The sequence below is a fragment of the Neoarius graeffei genome, chromosome 13 (assembly GCF_027579695.1).
Source record: "Neoarius graeffei isolate fNeoGra1 chromosome 13, fNeoGra1.pri, whole genome shotgun sequence".
NCBI classification, from domain to species: Eukaryota; Metazoa; Chordata; class Actinopteri; order Siluriformes; family Ariidae; genus Neoarius; species Neoarius graeffei.
In genome coordinates this window covers 73,912,392-73,932,846 of record NC_083581.1, presented here as the reverse complement: position 1 = coordinate 73,932,846, position 20,455 = coordinate 73,912,392, and the positions used below count along the sequence as shown (strand labels likewise).

At 41.5% G+C, this 20,455-nt stretch overlaps 1 protein-coding gene and 1 non-coding gene across 2 annotated transcripts in view; both read right to left on the bottom strand.

Moving 5' to 3' along the window:
- Positions 1 to 20,455, bottom strand: part of LOC132895957 (polymeric immunoglobulin receptor-like) — an 83,677-nt gene that overhangs the window by 6,763 nt on the left and 56,459 nt on the right. The window lies entirely within an intron of this gene.
- LOC132897231 (U5 spliceosomal RNA) lies at positions 17,343 to 17,454 on the bottom strand. The gene has a single exon (XR_009656284.1). It is a non-coding gene; the product is annotated as a U5 spliceosomal RNA (small nuclear RNA).

Genomic DNA, 20,455 nt, shown 5'->3' with positions numbered 1-20,455 from the left:
TTGTGTGAATCAAGACAAGTGTCTACCTGAGCGATAGGACTTACAGTTTTTGAATGAGAAGCCTGAAAGTAAGGAGAGGACAGCCGCGCTCTCCCATAGACTCACATTATAAACGTGGCAGCGCTTTTGCTGCAAAATCAGAAAAGTCACTTGTTTTTAACTCGCTCTAGTGTCCACATTTTTTACACTAGGGACAAAAAAAAACATTTCTGTGTTCATGGGAGCCTTGTAGCACTCAATGTGAAAGAATTTTGTGAATAGCTCCTTTCGTTTCCGTGTAAATCAGCGTTGTTCGAGGAGAGGGAACTCCGAGAAAAACAGGGTGGCCACGGGTCCTTAAAAAGTCTTAAATTTAATTTTCCTAAAATAAGGCCATTAAAAAGTCTTAAATTGTCTTAAATTTCAAACCCCGTGGTCTTAAATGTTCAATCTTAAATTTATGGAGATTTTACTCAGTCATATCGTTAAAATGTGGTACACTTTGGATGGGGAAAAAGTTTAATCGTTTTTGATGCTCACAATTATACCGCGCAGGCTCCGAATCCACCGGTTGCTAGACACACGCGTGCTTGACAACCACTCAGTGCCTGATCTGTTGTGTAAGTCCTATCGTGTGAGAGAGAGAGCAGCCCCGCCCCTCTCTGCTCCCTGAATCTCCCTTGATCAACGAAGTCGGCGGGGAATTTGTGGTTATTATCGGTACAAACAGCGCGAATCACAACTTAAATGAGTGCGGTTCAGTTTGACATTATTGTCAGTCCGTTAGATAAACATTTAATTTTATTAAAATCGAAAATTAATACTTAGAGCCTGTGGGCTACAAAAATAATAGTCATTAAAGTAGCGGGCTGGACTTCATTGTGTAGTCGGCTGTATGGCCGGCAGCCGGCGCTTGTGAAAAGCCCTGTCGAATCAGCTCTGCGCATGCGCTGTGCGGCACAAAAAAAAATGGCAGCCACCATGAAGGAAGGAGATCCGGAGTTTTCAAACATTTGCTTAAGTGTGAAATCGCAAAATGGTATTCTAGCGAACAACAAAATAGTAAAGATTCAGAAAAACAAATCATTCAGTGATCATTTTAATAGTGTAATTTCATCCAAACTAGGCCTAACGGTTGATTTAGAACTACAAAAAGTCCGTGTGTCGGACATTTTAAGTACCTTTGTAAAAGTTTTGCAAATGTTGCAGTCAGCATTTAAAATGCTAACTTAAAGTTTTTGTACAAGTTTCAGTTGATTAAACTGTCATTTTATTAAATGTGTCTGCTTTTGTAATAAAAAAGTACTGAAAGAAAAAGCAAACACAGCATTGTGATTTTCTTATCCATCCATTAAAAAAAATCCCTCCCTCCCGACTGAAAATTTTTTTGCTCACCCGGTGGACAGGAAACGGATTTTTTTTAAGGACAGCCTTGGATTCAAACATTGTGACTGCATTCTGACTGTCACATTGTTACAAGTTTATCCGATCCTCCTTATATTGTGTTCTGAGTGTGTGAATGCCTGTCAAGGAAAAGAAATGAAGTACTTCTACTAGAATAGTGTTTTCTGGTGAATGTTTACAAGAACAATAAGTTACATTAAATTATATAGTTGTTTTTTTTTTCCCAAAAGAGTACGTTTTTGCGTGACTTTAGATTTGGTCTTAATTTCTTTTGGAACATGGTCTTAAAAAGTCTTAAATTTAACTTGGACAAACCTGTAGACACCCTGAAAAAGCGCTCTTTGCTTGTTATATTGTGTCTTTTCCCTGCACCGTTACCAAGGCGACGAGCTGCACTCAGGGAGCAGAGAGGGGCGGGGCTGCTCTCTCTCTCTCATGGAGCTGTTATGTTTACAGAAAAATTCATGTTAGAAGGTGTCTCATGCTGCATCAGATTCATCAGAAGGTGGTAACTCAGGTGACCTGCAAAGAAATTCATTATATTTTGTGAAATTATTCCTGTCTAAATATAGATTATGGCAGCCATCTTGAAAAAAAATTCAAAAAAAAAAAATGCCTGCCTACCGACCCTAGTTTTGAAATCTACGTAACCGGAAACACACACATTTTTTTTTGGCCTCATGACTTTAGCCCACAACATGCCAGCACATACGGTAACTGCGCAGAATAAAATGCTAAAACAGCCAAAAGTACACAACAAAAGCACCTCGGTAGTAGGCTAACTCAACTTAAACAAGTTGCTTGTATCAGTACCATTGCAGTATAGAAACACTGAAAACAGAGGAAGCAGTGCACTCGGCCGTGCTAATAGAAGTAACCAATGACTTACCCTTAAAACTTCCCAAAGGCCTACCTGCGTCCGTCATTGGCCTGTACGAACTCCTTTGCGATGGCTGTCATGTCAGTTTGTTCCAGAATGTCACGGTGAATATGGCAGTTCATCAAGTCATTCAGTCTCTTTTGTGTCATTGTGGATCGGAGGTATGATTTCAGTCGACGAAGTGTGGAAAACGAACGCTCTGCTGATGCCGAGGGCACAAAGGCCAAAAGCCAGGGCACCGAGGCCATAAAATAAAACAATGATTTTAAGTTCATGTCTATAATGAATTTAATTTAAGGATCTTCTGAGGAAGATTGGAGTCCCGGTCAAAACTATCAAGCAAGTAAAGAAGCATCTACAATATTATGTCTGAAGATAAGAAAATATTGAACACATCTAAACTTATCAATCCATCACTCACTTCAAAAATTGTAAAACTTATTAAACCTATATCCTCCCATAATTTTTGCTCAATTGACACCAAATGTGCAAGAGCATCTTCAGACTGTACTACTATGCAGATTTTTGATTAATCAAAATTGATCCTGGAGTACATCAAAATATTTGACTGTAAATGGAACATATACTAGCATGCAGGCTACTGATTAACCCGTAAGAGCCCAGACCGATTTCTCAATTAAGGAAAATTATTGAGGAAATAAAATGAACTAAATAGACGACAAAGAAAACATTTCTGACCTTTTATTTTTTAAAATAGCACTTTCATGTCTCAAGATCTGAAATATTAAATTGCAGATTTGCAGAACACTGCAACACTATTACACTGTTAACCCCAAAGTTCATTCTGTGCAAACAGTTTGAGTAAATTCCACTTTTAAAGATTAGTTTTATTGCATTACTTAAACAGTATGAGTATATGAAGAGTATATGAGACAGTCATTGGGTGGACTCATTTTTGTAATTTAAACAAACTAAAACTATCATGTTTTACCTCAGGCCACAGTGCTGCCCTGTTGTGATCGGCTCAAAACTCAAGACAAGTTGAGTTAACGGCTGCAGAGGAAGTTGCGCCATTTTCTAATTTACACAGAGCAATTTAAGGTCTTTGCGCTTTTGACAGCAAGCTAATTAGCATGTTAGCGGCTACAGTCGGTACTCGGCACGTTAAAAGTGGGTCAATGTTGTAACGACATAACGCTACTGTACAAGCAATGCTTATTTAACGGTAACAAACTTAAGCCCTATATGTTGAAACTCCTCTCTTATTCGTTCATTAATTTATCACACAGTCTTACCTCAGTCAACTTCTTCCCTCCTTCTGTGAAAATTCAACGTCTCAGACGCGGACACAAGTGGGCGGGGGATGCATTTCATTAAGTCTCCTGATTGGCTGGTGATAAATTGGTGGGCGGGGGATGCGTTTGATTAAGTCTCCTGATTGGCTGGTGATAGATTGGTGGGTGGGGGATGCGTTTGATTAAGTTTCCTGATTGGCTGGTGATAGATTGGTGTCATTATAGCATGTCGGAGCGGTTCATGCCAGGCTCGAGTCCGCTCAACGTCAAAAAATATTGGTTTAGCCTATTTTTTAAATAATTTTCAAAAAGTTACCTGGGCCACGGCCCCCCTGGCCCGGGCGGTTCCGCAGTCTATGTTTTGCACTCAGGTAAAGCTCTATAATGCGATTTGACTATTAGCCTACGTTAGGTTAAGTATGATAGAGCGTAGACTACACCCTGCCTATAGTTAGGTTTTTTTTTTCTTTTTTATCAGACATCTAGTTTTTAGGTTTGTTTACCTGACGTGTTTCGACGTGCGACTGTCGTCTTCCTCAGAGTGTCACCGGATGTTATTGGTGACGCATCTTTTATCAGCTGATGTTTCCGAAGGCGTGGCCTTCCTGTCTGGTTTCACAGGTCGGTCACGCCTTCTACTGTCTGTTCGTCCCCTGCAAGATGGCACTCCAGGTATGGGAGAGCATGTATGCTCCCTCATCCCGGTTGATGGTCCTCGGGCTTCGCTTACGGATCTCCATGGCCTCCCTGATCCAGCGCTGTCAAACCAGACAGGAAGGCCACGCCTTCGGAAACATCAGCTGATAAAAGATGCGTCACCAATAACATCCGGTGACACTCTGAGGAAGACGACAGTCGCACGTCGAAACATGTCAGGTAAACAAACCTAAAAACTAGATGTCTGATAAAAAAGAAAAAAAAACTAACTATATTTAATATAAGACATAATGAATGTAATCGAAAGATTAAGAATAAGTTACGGAGATGAAAGCATCAAGGAGTTTCGCCGCCTAGAGAGATTGACATGAAAACGGGCACGCTACAGGAACCACCTGAGATTCAATCTGCGCTGCCGGGATGAGGAAGTCGTACCGGCCAGCCTGAACATCAAGAACCCGATTCCAACCAGAAACGCGGAAAAGATGATTAGGAAAGTGCGGATGACTCTGGTAAAAGAACGGATACGGTGCACAACTGACAAACTAAATAATATCAACAGCGAACTACATAGGGAGACGGAAACTTTCAAACGCCGGTTTCCACAGAACAAGGAAATGGAATTAGCAGTACACAGACACTTGGCAGACATACACGAGCAGGAATTCACCAAGACAAAAACCCGACAAATCCGAAAACTGGACAAACTCATCGCACAGAAAAAGAAGGCAGAACCGGAGCACGCACACATCAACGAAAAATGGATTCATAACATATCAAGGTACAAACTCTCACAATCAGAACGCAGTATATTAGCAAAAGTACTCAACTACGCTGTCACACCGAACAACATACCACACGATGAATTCATTCTGGCAACTGAATTAGCATGTGAGAAAATACAGGATCAGGGACAAAAAGCAGCACTAAGAAACGCAATAGCTGGTATATTGAAAACGGCCAAACCACCACCCAGTAACATCACAAAACAGGAAGCCAAAGCTATGAAAACATTAGCAAAAAATAAAGACATCACAATCCTCCCAGCAGATAAAGGCAGGACAACAGTTATTATGGACACTAATGAATATGAACGGAAAATGATTGAATTACTCAGTGACAACACATTTGAGATATTAAGAAAAGACCCAACAGAAGACAAGAAAAAGAAACTTAAAGCACTACTCAAACCACTACTCAATGAAAATAAAATAGATAAGCAGGCATACAATCATTTAGTACCCACAGCCAATGTCATCCCCAGGATTTACGGCACACCAAAGATACACAAACCAGGAACACCATTATGCCCCATAGTAGATAGCATTGGTTCAGTGACATACAACTTATCAAAAGCACTCACCGAAATAATCAAACCATTACTAGGACTCACAGACCAACACTGCAAAAACTCAAAACAACTGGCAGAAGAACTAAAAAACATCAAAATGCAGCAAGACAAAGTTTTCATATCACACGACATCATATCTCTTTTCACCAGAACACCCACGGAAGCCACCATACAGATAATACAAGAAAAATTAAAAACAGACAGGACGCTCAAGAAATGCACAAACCTCACTGTACAAGACGTCACTCAGCTCCTTCAATTCATTGCCACATCCACATACTTTCAGTTCAGGAATACAATTTACAGACAGAAGGAAGGTTTTGCTATGGGAGACCCACTATCAGCCATCATGTGTGGCTTTTTCATGGAAGATCTTGAGCAGAAAGCACTCACTACAATACCAGCAGAATACAGGCCAACACTCTGGAAACATTACGTGGATGACATACTAGAAAAAGTGAAGAGGGGACACACTCAACAACTCACCGACCATCTCAACGCCATAGACAATACCGGTAATATAAAATTCACACATGAAGAAGAAACGGAGCAGTCAATAGCATTTTTGGACTTAAAAATACATCACACAGAAGATGGGGACATCAAAATAAAAGTACACAGAAAACCCACACACACCGACCAATATTTAAACTGGACTTCCGAACACCCCATAATGCACAAAATATCAGTAGTCAGAACATTACATGAACGCACAGCAATAATTACAGATCCACAGGACAAAGAACAGGAGGAACAACATATACAACACGCACTGAAGGCATGTCAATATCCACAATGGGCAATATCCAAAGGGGCGGAACAGGTTAAGAACAACAAAACACAGAAGAAAGAGAAAAAACAAACCAACAAACAAGAACACAGGGGAGTAGTTACATTACCATAAATTAGGGGAATAACTGAACGCATTCAAAGAGCAATGAGGAAACACAACATTAACACACCTGTCAAACCATACACAACACTCCATCAGATCCTGGTTCATCCCAAAGACAGAATACATCCAGACAACAGATGCAACACCATATATGAGATTCCATGTCAATTATGCAATAAAACTTACATCGGGGAGACAGGAAGGAGTTTCAACACAAGAAAAAATGAACATAAGAAAGAGTGCGAAAAGGAGACAGCTACAAGACAAACCCGAACAATAAAAGAAAAGGCACAACAGGAAAATTATAAATCAGCTATAACAGATCACTGCAAAAGGGAAAATCATATTATGGACTGGGGGAATGCCAGAGTCATCCGCACAGAAGATAACAAACATCAGCGCTGGATCAGGGAGGCCATGGAGATCCGTAAGCGAAGCCCGAGGACCATCAACCGGGATGAGGGAGCATACATGCTCTCCCATACCTGGAGTGCCATCTTGCAGGGGACGAACAGACAGTAGAAGGTGTGACCGACCTGTCAAACCAGACAGGAAGGCCACGCCTTCGGAAACATCAGCTGATAAAAGATGCGTCACCAATAACATCCGGTGACACTCTGAGGAAGACGACAGTCGCACGTCGAAACATGTCAGGTAAACAAACCTAAAAACTAGATGTCTGATAAAAAAGAAAAAAAAAACTAACTATATTTAATATAAGACATAATACACCCTGCCTGTTTTATCCAAAACCCAACTTCCCCGGCCGACACTAGTATAGGCTACGTCGCGTGACGCTGCGTTAGACACGGCAATGATAGAGATAGAGGCTGAGAGATTTCAGATGACATTAGACAAATGTGAATTTTATTGGGGGCAAATACAGATGACATGTGGATGTGGACGCTGCGTTTTACATTGATCGCTGCTCGAATTCAGCGTAGACCAATTTTAAATTTCTGAAAAAAATACCGAGGACATGACCTCGGTGTCCTCAGTGGTAGTTACGGCCATGGGTTCAATATGACGTCGGTCCACCCTTTGCAGCTAGAACAGCTTCAACTCTTCTGGGAAGGCTGTCCACAAGGTTTAGGAGTGTGTTTATGGGAATTTTTGACCATTCTTCCAGAAGCGCATTTGTGAGGTCACACACTGATGTTGGACGAGAAGGCCTGGCTCTCAGTCTCCGCTCTAATTCATCCCAAAGGTGTTCTATCGGGTTGAGGTCAGGACTCTGTGCAGGCCAGTCAAGTTCATCCACACCAGACTCTGTCATCCATGTCTTTATGGACCTTGCTTTGTGCACTGGTGCACAGTCATGTTGGAAGAGGAAGGGGCCAGCTCCAAACTGTAAAAACAGTCTGCATGCCTAGGTGCTTGATTTTATACACCTGTGGCCATGGAAGTGATTGGAACACCTGATTCCGATAATTTGGATGGGTGAGCAAATACTTTTGGCAATATAGTGTATGTTCACTGCAATATCCATGAATATGGGGCAATAACCTTGGTGTTAATTAAGGTCATCATAAGAAGGCAACTGATTCTAGCCTTGTCCCATATGGTGTCCTCTAAGCTCTGTGTTCCTTTTCCACATCTGTAATGTTACATTAGCTATAGCATTACAGCACCATTTCTTAGTCACTCTCATTACCTCCACCAACTGTGTTAGAGGATGTGATGTTATCACCTCCGTTTGTTTGTTTGCCTGTTCCCAACATAACTCAAAAGGTAGTGAATGGATTTTGATGAAATGTTGAGGAAAGGTGGGCCATGGGCCAAAGAACAATTGATTAGATTTTGATGCAAGTCTGAATATGTGGCTTGGCAGAGGTATGAACTCTACTAAGTGCCCTTCTAGTTAGTAAATATGAGTACCAATCCTCCTGTTGGCCTTCATGAGGAACTTTTTTTTTTCCCCATTAATTTGTCACCTGTGTATACACTCACCGGCCACTTTAATCGGAACTTGTTATTGATTCTAAGGGTGTATTCAGACCAGGATAGTTCGATAGTTCACTTGCTTTGATCCGAACCAAATGTTTTTTTTATTTTTTCATTTTGGTGTGGTTTGCTTTCACACTGTACATTTTAGTAAGCGGACCAAAATTTGTCAACAAAGCCACGCGCCCTGAGGTCGTTCAGCTATTGGTCAGAGACGACACGCGCACAAAGCGTTAAGTTCAAAAGTAGTCATGGAGGCTTTCCGTGCTGTTATTCTTTTTAATGTCATCAAAGCTATATGTTTTTTCCAGTTTTTACTGTTTTCACAATTGTGCGATTACTATGCTGTTGTACAAGTAATTTATCAACGACGACTTCAAAGGGCAAGGCGGCTACAGAGGATAGCGCTGATGAGCGCACATCATGTTGTGACAGTTCTGGCTCTTCACGCAAGACGGAGGAGGTATGTGTCGGGATATTCGCCTTATCCATCGTAATAGATGAATTTCTTTTTTGCGTCGCTAGTACCGCCACTTTTTGAAAGAATGTCCCTGATTTTAATGTAGGGCTGACGGAGTTTCTTCACTTTTAGCCGACATTGTTTTGGGGAGCGAGTGAACCCCTTCTCCTTCATTTTCTCACTGAATACAGCAAACACGTCGGCATTTTTGTGTGTTCTCTACAAAAGCTCAGATATGTGGACATCTGCCCATATATCCACAAGGGTACGCGTTTCTTCCTCGGCCCACGTTTGCCCCCTACTCATTTTTTGTACTCTGTAGTCTAGCCTACCACTGGTCTGAATGACTGAACGACTGTTGTAAGGTTCCCTTGACAACCGAAACAGTGTTTGCACTTTGCGGTGGAGTGTCAAGACTCTGTTTACCATAATGCTCGACAAACGACGGAAGCTCCCGAGGTACAAAAAAGCAAAACTGTCGGATTAGGTCCGGTCTGCTTTCACACCTCCAAAAGGTCCGCACCAGGGTTCCTTTGGTCCGGACCGAGTCCGACCTTGCAGCTCGGTCTCGGTCCGCTTGTTTGGGCCGGACCAGAGTTCGGTGGTTTGTATTCAGACCAACCCAAAAGGTCCGGACCAAGGGAAATTTGGTTCGTTTGGTCGTTTGGTCCGGACCAAACAATGTAGGTGTGAATACACCCTAAGATTCCTGTTCTTGGCTGGCAGGAGTGGAACCCAATGCGGTTTTCTGCTCTTGCATGCTGAGATTCTTTTCTGCTCACCATGGTTATAAAGAGTTATTATATGAGTTGCTGTAGCCTTCCTGGCAGCTCAAACAAATCTGGCCATTTTCCTCTGACTTATCACCAAGGTGTTTCCACCCACAGAACTGTCTCTCACTCAGTGTTTTGTGTTTTATTCCCCATACCATTCTGTGTAAACTCTCGAGACTGTTGTGTGTGAAAACCCCAGGAGATCAGCAGTTTCTGAAATACTCAAACATCTGCCACCAACACCCATGCCACAGTGAAAGTCAGATTTTGAGGTCATAATTTTTCCCATTCTGATGTTTAAAGTGAACATTAGCCAAACATTCACAATTGCCATTTATCTTTTGATCAAGAACAGCTCACATACACCTTCATTATTAAACAATAATTTATTGTTTTTTCTTAATATGAATTCACAACCAAATTTTCACTTAATACACAAATAAACTCATAATACTCATATTTATGACATACAGTTTCAATCAGGGGCGGCACGGTGGTGTAGTGGTTAGCGCTGTCGCCTCACAGCAAGAAGGTCCTGGGTTCGAGCCCCGGGGCTGGTGAGGGCCTTTCTGTGTGGAGTTTGCATGTTCTTCCCGTGTCCGCGTGGGTTTCCTCCGGGTGCTCCGGTTTCCCCCACAGTCCAAAGACATGCAGGTTAGGTTAACTGGTGACTCTAAATTGACCGTAGGTGTGAGTGTGAATGGTTGTCTGTGTCTATGTGTCAGCCCTGTGATGACCTGGCGACTTGTCCAGGGTGTACCCCGCCTTTCGCCCGTAGTCAGCTGGGATAGGCTCCAGCTTGCCTGCGACCCTGTAGAAGGATAAAGCGGCTAGAGATAATGAGGTGAGATGAGTTTCAATCAGGTGTTTCACTCAGCTATATATCATTTCACCATGTCAAAAACATTTCATTCACATATATATAACATTTTGACACTGTTAACATAAATAAAACAGGAAATGGAAGATGCAGTGTCTCAAGTATCAAACAAAACTCAATGAAGTGTGCTGTTAAAGGAAAATAACCAACTATGGGGAGTTACTGGTGTGATAACAACAATCTACAACTGAACGTCAACCAAATAAAGGTGATCACAGTTGACTTCAGAAGGAAGCATTCACCTCACACCCCATTCCCCATCCGTGGCAGCACTGTGGAGTCTGTGAAAAGCACCAAGTTCCTGTGTGTGCACATCACGGATGACCTAACATGGACTGCTAACACCACCTCCCTTGTCAAGAGGGCACAGCACTTCCTGTAGTTTCTCAGTCTGGTACGGCAGCTGCTCTGTCTCCGACTGGAAGGACCTCCAAAGAGTGGTGAAGACAGCAGAAAAGATCACCAGAACATCCCAAACACCCATACAAGCTCTGTACCAGTCATGCAGCAGCAACAGAGCCATCAATATAATCAAAGACCCCACCCATCCTGCACATGGTCTGTTCTACCTTCGGGTAAACGCTACCGAAGTTCACGGTGCAAGACTGCCAGGCTCAGCAATAGCTTCTTCCCACAAGCCATCAGAATACTTAACACATTTAAGATCACATGATCATGATAGACTCGGGCCCTGTCCACATGGCATGAGTAGAACGGATTTGTTTACGATGACGTCACAACCACATGACTAGAACAAGCAGCACTCTCGCTGTTTTGTATGAACCACTGCATTGCATTCACTTTTGTATACAGCTTTTCTTTTAAATAAACAAGTAACTGAACCATTTCTTGAATTTCTTTTTTTATTGGATAAGACTGCTTTTCAAAATGTTCACACACAATATAAAAAGTTATATAAATTATATAAAAATGCTTTTCAAAATGTTCACACACAATAAGAAAATTAAGTTATATAAAACTATGCACACTAATAAAACTAATTTGTACACACAGAAGGCACAATTTCCTCGCGTAGTCGCAGCCATCTTCTTGTTGTGTGTTTGTTCTTGACAGTGCTTCACACCGGGTAGAAGAAGGGGTTTATGCATAGACATCCTATTATTACGCGCATGCGTTTACTTCTTCTATTGTTCTGGTGTCTCCGATGGGACCGTCTTACAGCGCCCCTAGAGGTGTGGCATGTGTATTGCATCATTTTCAGCAAGCGTTGCGTTGCCATATGTACCTGATATTTTACTGATCCGTTGCCCATGTGGACGCGATATTTTTTTAATAACATCTCGTTGCCGTTGTCGTGTGGATGTAGCCTCAGGACTGTTGGACCCATTAACATACACAAACTGTTACAACTGACGACCCCCTTAACGCACATACAGATGGTTGAAATGCTGCTACCTGGTATAATAGGCTGTCATCCTGTGCAATAATTCAATGCCATCACTATGCATTTTATCATCACCCACCAGTGTTATGGTTCTTATCTATTTTTTGTGCAATATGTTCTCTTGTGCAATGTTTGTTTGTGGCCTTTCTGTCACTGTCTATTGGTCTACGTCTGTGTTTGTTGTGCAATATGCATGTCTGTCTAGCGCTCTAGTATGTTTACCTATTGTTGTCTTGTGTGCATTTACTGTAACATGTTTATTTGTTTATTGTACATACAAGCACATTGGAGAGTGGGGAAACATAATTTCTTTCAGCCGTGCACTGCTTGTTGTATGGTCTGAATGACAATAAAGTTTGACTTTGACTTGACTTCTTCAAATGAATCTATATGCTTAGTTATGTGCCTTCACAACTCTCTCACTAACATAGCTTAGCTTGATCTTTGAGGAGTGTCCTCGAGCTATATGTTCACTATGTACTTATTAGCACATGGTTTGCATTGTGTTCAACGTTGATGGGTTAAATAAACAAATGAGAGTTCAGAGTGATAATCAAATTAATAGTAATGTCAGAGTGTGTTGTGAAATGTTAATATCAATAGACAAAAATGTCACTGTTAATGTTAAAGTAGTGTAAATATCAGGCAGTATATCAAATCTAATACTGAACTGACAGTTTATTCAATTTCACACTTGTTGTCCATGATTATTGTCCTTTTTATAAAGATGAGCAAAAAAGGGCTAGAAAAAAAAAGTCCACCTTTTGGTGAAGTCACTTCATCTCATGGAAGAAGGAGTAATGCAGGACTGGTTGGTTTCTCTTCATCATTCCACATAAATAAACTCCTCCATCAGTTTCTCTCACGTCACTGAGAACTTCAGCAGGTCTGTCACAAGCAAATGAGAATCTGCTCTTCTGAGAATGCATTATAATAGCACAAATGTCTTTCACAAGATTGCTGGTGTCCTCTTTGTTTAAATTTCGCCGTAGCCAGCTATGAGGCCCCCAGGGTTTTACTGTAGCTTGATTGTTTTTCTCAATTGTAAGTTGCTTTGGATAAAAGTGTCTGCTAAATGTAATGTAATGTAGTTCTCCCTATACGCTAACTGAAAAAGCATGACAACAACCGCTAGTGAGACATCTTCCTTGCATTGGCTATTCCTCAAAGTTTCTTAGGCCCTGTCCACACGGCAACGGATTCAGGTGAATCTGATAAAATTGTTAATCGTTTCGGCCTGGCGTCCACACGGCACCGGCATTTTGGGTGCCCCAAAACGAAATCTTTTGAGAATGGGTTCCAGAGTGGAAAGATCTGGCAACGGCGCCGTTGCGAAGTCGTCTGGATGAGTAGAACAGATTTGTTTACGATGACATCACAACCACATGACTGTCAGTGCTTCATGCCAGGTAGAAGTGTAACGAACTCGATGCGAGTTGTCAACAAATCCTATAACTTGGTTCATGAAACGCGCTTACAAAATATTTTCACTGTGAATATTTATTGTGTAATGGTGCAAAGAGAGAGAGAGAGTTAGGGCAGAGTCAATCCCGCCAGCAAAAATAGGGAAAAAAGGAGCGATCTCACCTCTTCAGATGTTGGTTTAAGTCCTACAATACATTCCTCAAAAAGGGCGTAGAAGAACAAATTAATCCATCAACATGTAGCATTCAATTTATTCCGGACCATTAAAGATGCTGCCTTCCGCGTAGAATCATACGTCATCCTCGCCGCCATATTGGATGGGGCAAAGCGGAGAATAAAGATGCCTCATTCATGTGCTGCGTTTAACTGTACCAACAGGTTTGCCGTCCAAACGAGATCACATGGGATTACCTTTCACAGGTGAGACTGGAAAAATACTTTTCATTGTATTTGGTCATTATAACGTAATTTTACGAACAGATTTTCCTGACTTTGTGGCTAATATGAAGTCTCGCGCATAATAGTTTATGCGCATGCATCCTTACTTCTTCTATTGTCCTGATGTCTCCGATGGGACCGTCTTACAGCGCACCTAGAGGTGTGGCATGTGTATTGCATCGTTTTCAGCAAGCGTTGCGTTGCCATATGTACCTGATATTTTACTGATCCGTTGCCCATGTGGACGCGATATTTTTTTTAATAACATCTCGTTGCCGTTGTCGTGTGGATGTAGCCTTAGTTGGTATGGAAACAAGGGAAATTTGCACTTGTTTATACCGGTGAAATGGGCCGTGTTCTCACCTCCCCTTGCTACATAATGAGCGAATGACGACACTGATGTTCCATGCGCTTAACATGTGAATAGCTGATGGGTGTGTCGTTAAGAGGCTGCTGCTGGGTGAAGTACTGAAATTCATAAGATTTGTTTTTATTTCTTTACAAAGTGCTAAAGCTAAAGTTTGTTTTCGATATCTATCTATCTGTCTGAATACTAGAAGATTCAAGGTTTCTAGTGGTGTTACTTGAATGTTTCTAGCACAAAAACTCACAGAGCTTTAGACGTGTGTTTACTAACAGTCCTAAAAGTCCCCTGTGGGGGGTCGGTGACCTGGGAGTGCTTCTCGATTCTGTATCTCATTTTCTAGCTTTAGTTGTTGTTGAAGCGATGGATGTCCATGTTCTTGCCATGCATATTTAGTCTTTGTATATTTTTTCATGTTCATAATCTTTGTTTGCATTTGTTTCACTATAATAAACTCCAATCTGCACTTACATCGGCCTCTGCGACAAATTCCTGATAGATTAGTACAATATCCATAGCCAAAACATTCACAGTTGCAATTTATCTTTTGATCAAGAACGGCTCACATGCACCTTCATTAGTAAACAATTTATTGTTTTTTTCTTAATATGAATTCACAACCAAATTTTCACTTAAATACACAAACTCATAATACTGATACTCAGGTGTTTCACTCAGCAATATATCATTTCACCATGTCAAAAACATTTCATTCACATAAAGATATGTGTTACATTTTGACATTTTTAACATTGTTAACATAAATAAACCAGGAAATGGAAGATGCAATGTCTTAAGTATCAAAGAAAACACAACAAAGTGTGCTGTTAAAGGAAAATAATCAACTATGGGGAGTGACTATAGATAGTTTTCACATGACGTCACAGAGTCGGGGATTCTCTAGTGGCGGCCATCTTGTGGGGCAAGCTTACCGTATGGGTCACTGAGCACACATTGTAACGCGCGAGTTACATTTATTTATATATTATTTACATTTATAGTTACATTATTACTATTTAAAGCTAGCAATGGTGCACACCTGTTGTATTCATGGCTGTCGTAATAGGTCAGATGATGACGTCAAGCGGAGCTTTTATGGAATTCCCACTGTAAGGGAGCATGAAGGCGAGCAAACAAAGAAACTCAGCATACAAAGGAGAAATCTATGGCTTGCGAGAATCAACCGCAAGGATTATCAGCCTTCCAAACACAGCAAAGTCTGCTCCGATCATTTTATAAGTGGTAAGTTGTTTAACTAAACAATCAATTGTGTTTAAGTTTGTTTTTGGAAACCAACACATCATGTAAACAATCTCTGGAGAATGCCTAACTGGAACCGCTGAGTGTACGTTTATATTGTAATGTACACTTAATATCGCTCGTTTGTCATGTTTCTATTTGACACTTGTCACTTCACTCATGCAAGGGTCATTTTTGAAAAATATTTTAGGTCTATTCTGTATGATTTGATTTGTGTTTGGGATGCAAACAGCACGCCTTTTGGCGGATGCCACCTTTTTCACGGCTGAAACGCGCAGATCCAATTTTTTTTTTTTTTAGGGGGGGCGTTGGAGTGTCTGATTATGATTTCAAAGTAAATTCTGTATTAAAATTACTAAATAAGCAAATCCATTACAGTCCATGAAACAGGAAGTATAAGGATGAGAAAAAAAACAGTTTAAATCGGAAAAGCTGCGCTCATTTGTGCAGCTTTTCCTGCGCAAATGTGCGCAGCTTTTCCGATTTAAACTGTTTTTTTCTCATCCTTACACTTCCTGTTTCATGGACTGTAACGGATTTGCTTATTTAGTAATTTTAATACAGAATTTACTTTGAAATTATAATCAGACACTCCAACGCCCCCCCCCCCCCCCAAAAAAAAAAAAAATTGGATCTGCACAATTCAGCCGTGAAAAAGGTGGCATCCGCCAAAAGACACGCTGTTTGCATAAAGTTGTATATATCAGACAGCCTTTAAAGTTTGATGAAGTCAGTTTCAGGCTTTGGAGCAGGCTTTGGCAGTTTCAGGCTTTGGCAGCCCTGCATAGTCACTTGAAAATGCATCTTTGTCCACTTTGTAGGGGTCAATTCCCCCAATCAAGGCCAGTTTGGCTGCATATTGTTGTCGTGAAATGTCGTCTAATGTAGCTATATACTTCTGTTTGCTTGATTTTGCCGACATTTGATCTTTATTTTAGAAAACTGACTATATAACTTCATAAATTCGTCCGAGATAACGTAGCCGGTAATGGGGATGGTCCATTTTGTTTGCCCCACAAGATGGCGGCTGGAGGGCGTTCCCCGGAATGCCATGACGTCATGACGATGTATTCCCACCCTGAGGTGATCATTTTCCGATAACAACATGTCCAAACTTATAGCAATTTTCCAACAGTTAACTTTTTTTTAATCATTCATCTCACATCACAACAAAATTAATAAATGAAAAAGTAAGCATTAAGAATGAAGGGTGTGGTAAACCGAGTTATTCCGAGTTCTAGGATTCAGGCATTGGTAGTGAGAAGACATTGGTAGTTGTTCAGTGGTGTTAATCAGGGACGTGTAGTCTGAATCAGACTGGATGGTGAGGGGGTCCAGTGTTTGGTATGTTGAATCTGATTGGCCTGTAAATGATTCTGGTTTCTGATGATTCAATCTCATGATGATGTTCAAGTTTTCACATGGGGGTACACTAGCCATGACATTCTCAGAAGCAGAAGGAACCTACAATAAGAGAAATAAATTACTGTTACTTTTTAGTGTAGTACAACAAATAAAACATAAAGCAGGGTAGCATCATTGTACTACTACTGTGACTACTACACTGTAAAAAGTAACATGCTGCAATAGATTTTTGAGTTTTCTCAACATTTGATTCCTGTTATTGACTTTAAGAAGAAGAAACCTTTATTTGTCACATGCACACTTCAAGCACAGTGAAATTCATCCTCTGCATTTAACCCATCTGAAGCAGTGAACACACGCACACCCAGAGCAGTGGGCAGCCACACTAGAGCACGCGGGGAGCAGTCAAAGGGTTAGGTACCTTGCTCAAAGGCACTTCAGCCCAAGGCCACCCCATGTTAACCTAACTGCATGTCTTTGAACTGTGGGGGAAACCAGAACACCCGGAGGAAACCCACACAGACAACATGCAAACTCGACACAGAAAGGCCCTTGCCGGCCGCTGGGTTTGAACCCAGAACCTTCTTGCTGTGAGACAACCGTGCTAACCACTACACCACCATGCCACCCTAAAATAGTTTATACTCATAATGTTCCTCCCCAAGGAAATCTTTAGTAAAAGGCGAAAGATTTATACGATCTGAAGAGAAACATGACTGAATTTTTACTTAGGTTTTCAAGTTTAGACAAGAGTTCTCCCAACTGAATCTTCTCGTTCACCTAATTATGTTGTGCTTGTGAGGCTAACAATGAAATTTAACAATGAAAATGTACAACCCCGATTCCAAAAAAGTTGGGACAAAGTACAAATTGTAAATAAAAATGGAATGCAATGATGTGGAAGTTTCAAAATTCCATATTTTATTCAGAATAGAACATAGATGACATATCAAATGTTTAAACTGAGAAAATGTATCATTTAAAGAGAAAAATTAGGTGATTTTAAATTTCATGACAACAACACATCTCAAAAAAGTTGGGACAAGGCCATGTTTACCACTGTGAGACATCCCCTTTTCTCTTTACAACAGTCTGTAAACGTCTGGGGACTGAGGAGACAAGTTGCTCAAGTTTAGGGATAGGAATGTTAACCCATTCTTGTCTAATGTAGGATTCTAGTTGCTCAACTGTCTTAGGTCTTTTTTGTCATATCTTCCGTTTTATGATGCGCCAAATGTTTTCTATGGGTGAAAGATCTGGACTGCAGTCTGGCCAGTTCAGTACCCGGACCCTTCTTCTACGCAGCCATGATGCTGTAATTGATGCAGTATGTTATTTGGCATTGTCATGTTGGAAAATGCAAGGTCTTCCCTGAAAGAGACGTCATCTGGATGGGAGCATATGTTGCTCTAGAACCTGGATATACCTTTCAGCATTGATGGTGTCTTTCCAGATGTGTAAGCTGCCCATGCCACATGCACTAATGCAACCCTATACCATCAGGGATGCAGGCTTCTGAACTGAGCGCTGAGAACAACTTGGGTCGTCCTTCTCCTCTTTAGTCCGAATGACACGGCGTCCCTGATTTCCATAAACAACTTCAAATTTTGATTCATCTGACCACAGAACAGTTTTCCACTTTGCCACAGTCCATTTTAAATGAGCCTTGGCCCAGAGAAGACGTCTGTGCTTCTGGATCATGTTTAGATACGGCTTCTTCTTTGAACTATAGAGTTTTAGCTGGCAACGGCGGATGGTATGGTGAATTGTGTTCACAGATAATGTTCTCTGGAAATATTTCTGAGCCCATTTTGTGATTTCCAATACAGAAGCATGCCTGTATGTGATGCAGTGTTGTCTAAGGGCCCGAAGATCATGGGCACCCAGTATGGTTTTCCGGCCTTGACCCTTACGCACAGAGATTCTTCCAGCTTCTCTGAATCTTTTGATATTATGCACTGTAGATGATGATATGTTCAAACTCTTTGCAATTTTACACTGTCGAACTCCTTTCTGATATTGCTCCACTATTTGTCGGCGCAGAATTAGGGGGATTGGTGATCCTCTTCCCATCTTTACTTCCGAGAGCCGCTGCCATTCCAAGATGCTCTTTTTATACCCAGTCATGTTAATGACCTATTGCCAATTGACCTAATGAGTTGCGATTTGGTCCTCCAGCTGTTCCTTTTTTGTACCTTTAACTTTTCCAGCCTCTTATTGCCCCTGTCCCAACTTTTTTGAGATATGTTGCTGTCATGCGGCACGGTGGTGTAGTGGTTAGCGCTGTCGCCTCACAGCAAGAAGGTCCTGGGTTCGAGCCCCGGGGCCGGCGAGGGCCTTTCTGTGTGGAGTTTGCATGTTCTCCCCGTGTCCGCGTGGGTTTCCTCCGGGTGCTCCGGTTTCCCCCACAGTCCAAAGACATGCAGGTTAGGTTAACTGGTGACTCTAAATTGACCGTAGGTGTGAATGTGAGTGTGAATGGTTGTCTGTGTCTATGTGTCAGCCCTGTGATGACCTGGCGACTTGTCCAGGGTGTACCCCGCCTTTCGCCCTTAGTCAGCTGGGATAGGCTCCAGCTTGCCTGCGACCCTGTAAAAGGATAAAGCGGCTAGAGATAATGAGATGAGATGAGATGTTGCTGTCATGAAATTTCAAATGAGCCAATATTTGGCATGAAATTTCAAATGTCTCACTTTCAACATTTGATATGTTGTCTATGTTCCATTGTGAATACAATATCAGTTTTTGAGATTTGTAAATTATTGCATTCCGTTTTTATTTACAATTTGTACTTTGTCAACTTTTTTGGAATCGGGGTTGTATGTTGTTGCAATTGTATTTAAGAAATGTTCAACAAATAAATTAAGAGCACACAGCTGAAAGTTAGGTGAAACCATGTTTACGAACATGCGGAATAACAGGTAAAGACTGAGGTAAGTCTTGCTTCAAGTACAACATACAAAAATGCATTGACTGAATATAGTGATAAAGGGCCTCAACCACTTCACAACATTAAATCAAATAAAATCCAGAGCATCCTGGGCAGTAGATACTGACAATGTCACAAATTTCTTTTTCAAAGGCGAACAGGACATGTGTACTGAAAGTAATTGGCTGACCATGTGTACCCAGACAAAATCAAAGTCCTTCCTGCACCATTCATGGCACATTTGGCAGCACTGATCTCCATTTCATAGCCCTCGGTCTCTCACCTTATGCCGCTTTTCCACTACAAACGCGGCTGAGCCGTGCCGTGCCGAGTCGAGCTGAGTCGAGCTGAGCGGGGCTGTTGGAGTTGCATTTCGACTACAACCGCGCTGAACCGTGCTGGCTGGAAGTGGGTGGACACATTGGGTGGAGTTAGCGAAAGTGGGTGGACGTCATGTGATGTCGTTAAGCAGCGCAAACAGTGACATCAGTGACAGTGGCGGAACAAGTCAGAGCCGGGCCGGGGGTGGGGCAAATGACCGGGCCCTTTATTAAAGCTTATCATAACATCATTTTAGGCTACAAAATGTCCGCAACTGCGGTGTTTACCAATTTCAACACTACCGGGTGCAACTATGTTATTTAGTACATCAAGTCCTTCAAACGAACATGTAACTCAAAAACAAAAAACATTAGGATACTGTACATGGCTCATAATAAAACATCAATAGCCTATACTGCGCACATTATTTGAAGGGCATACGAATGAGCGCTCAGAGGTTGCAACGGTG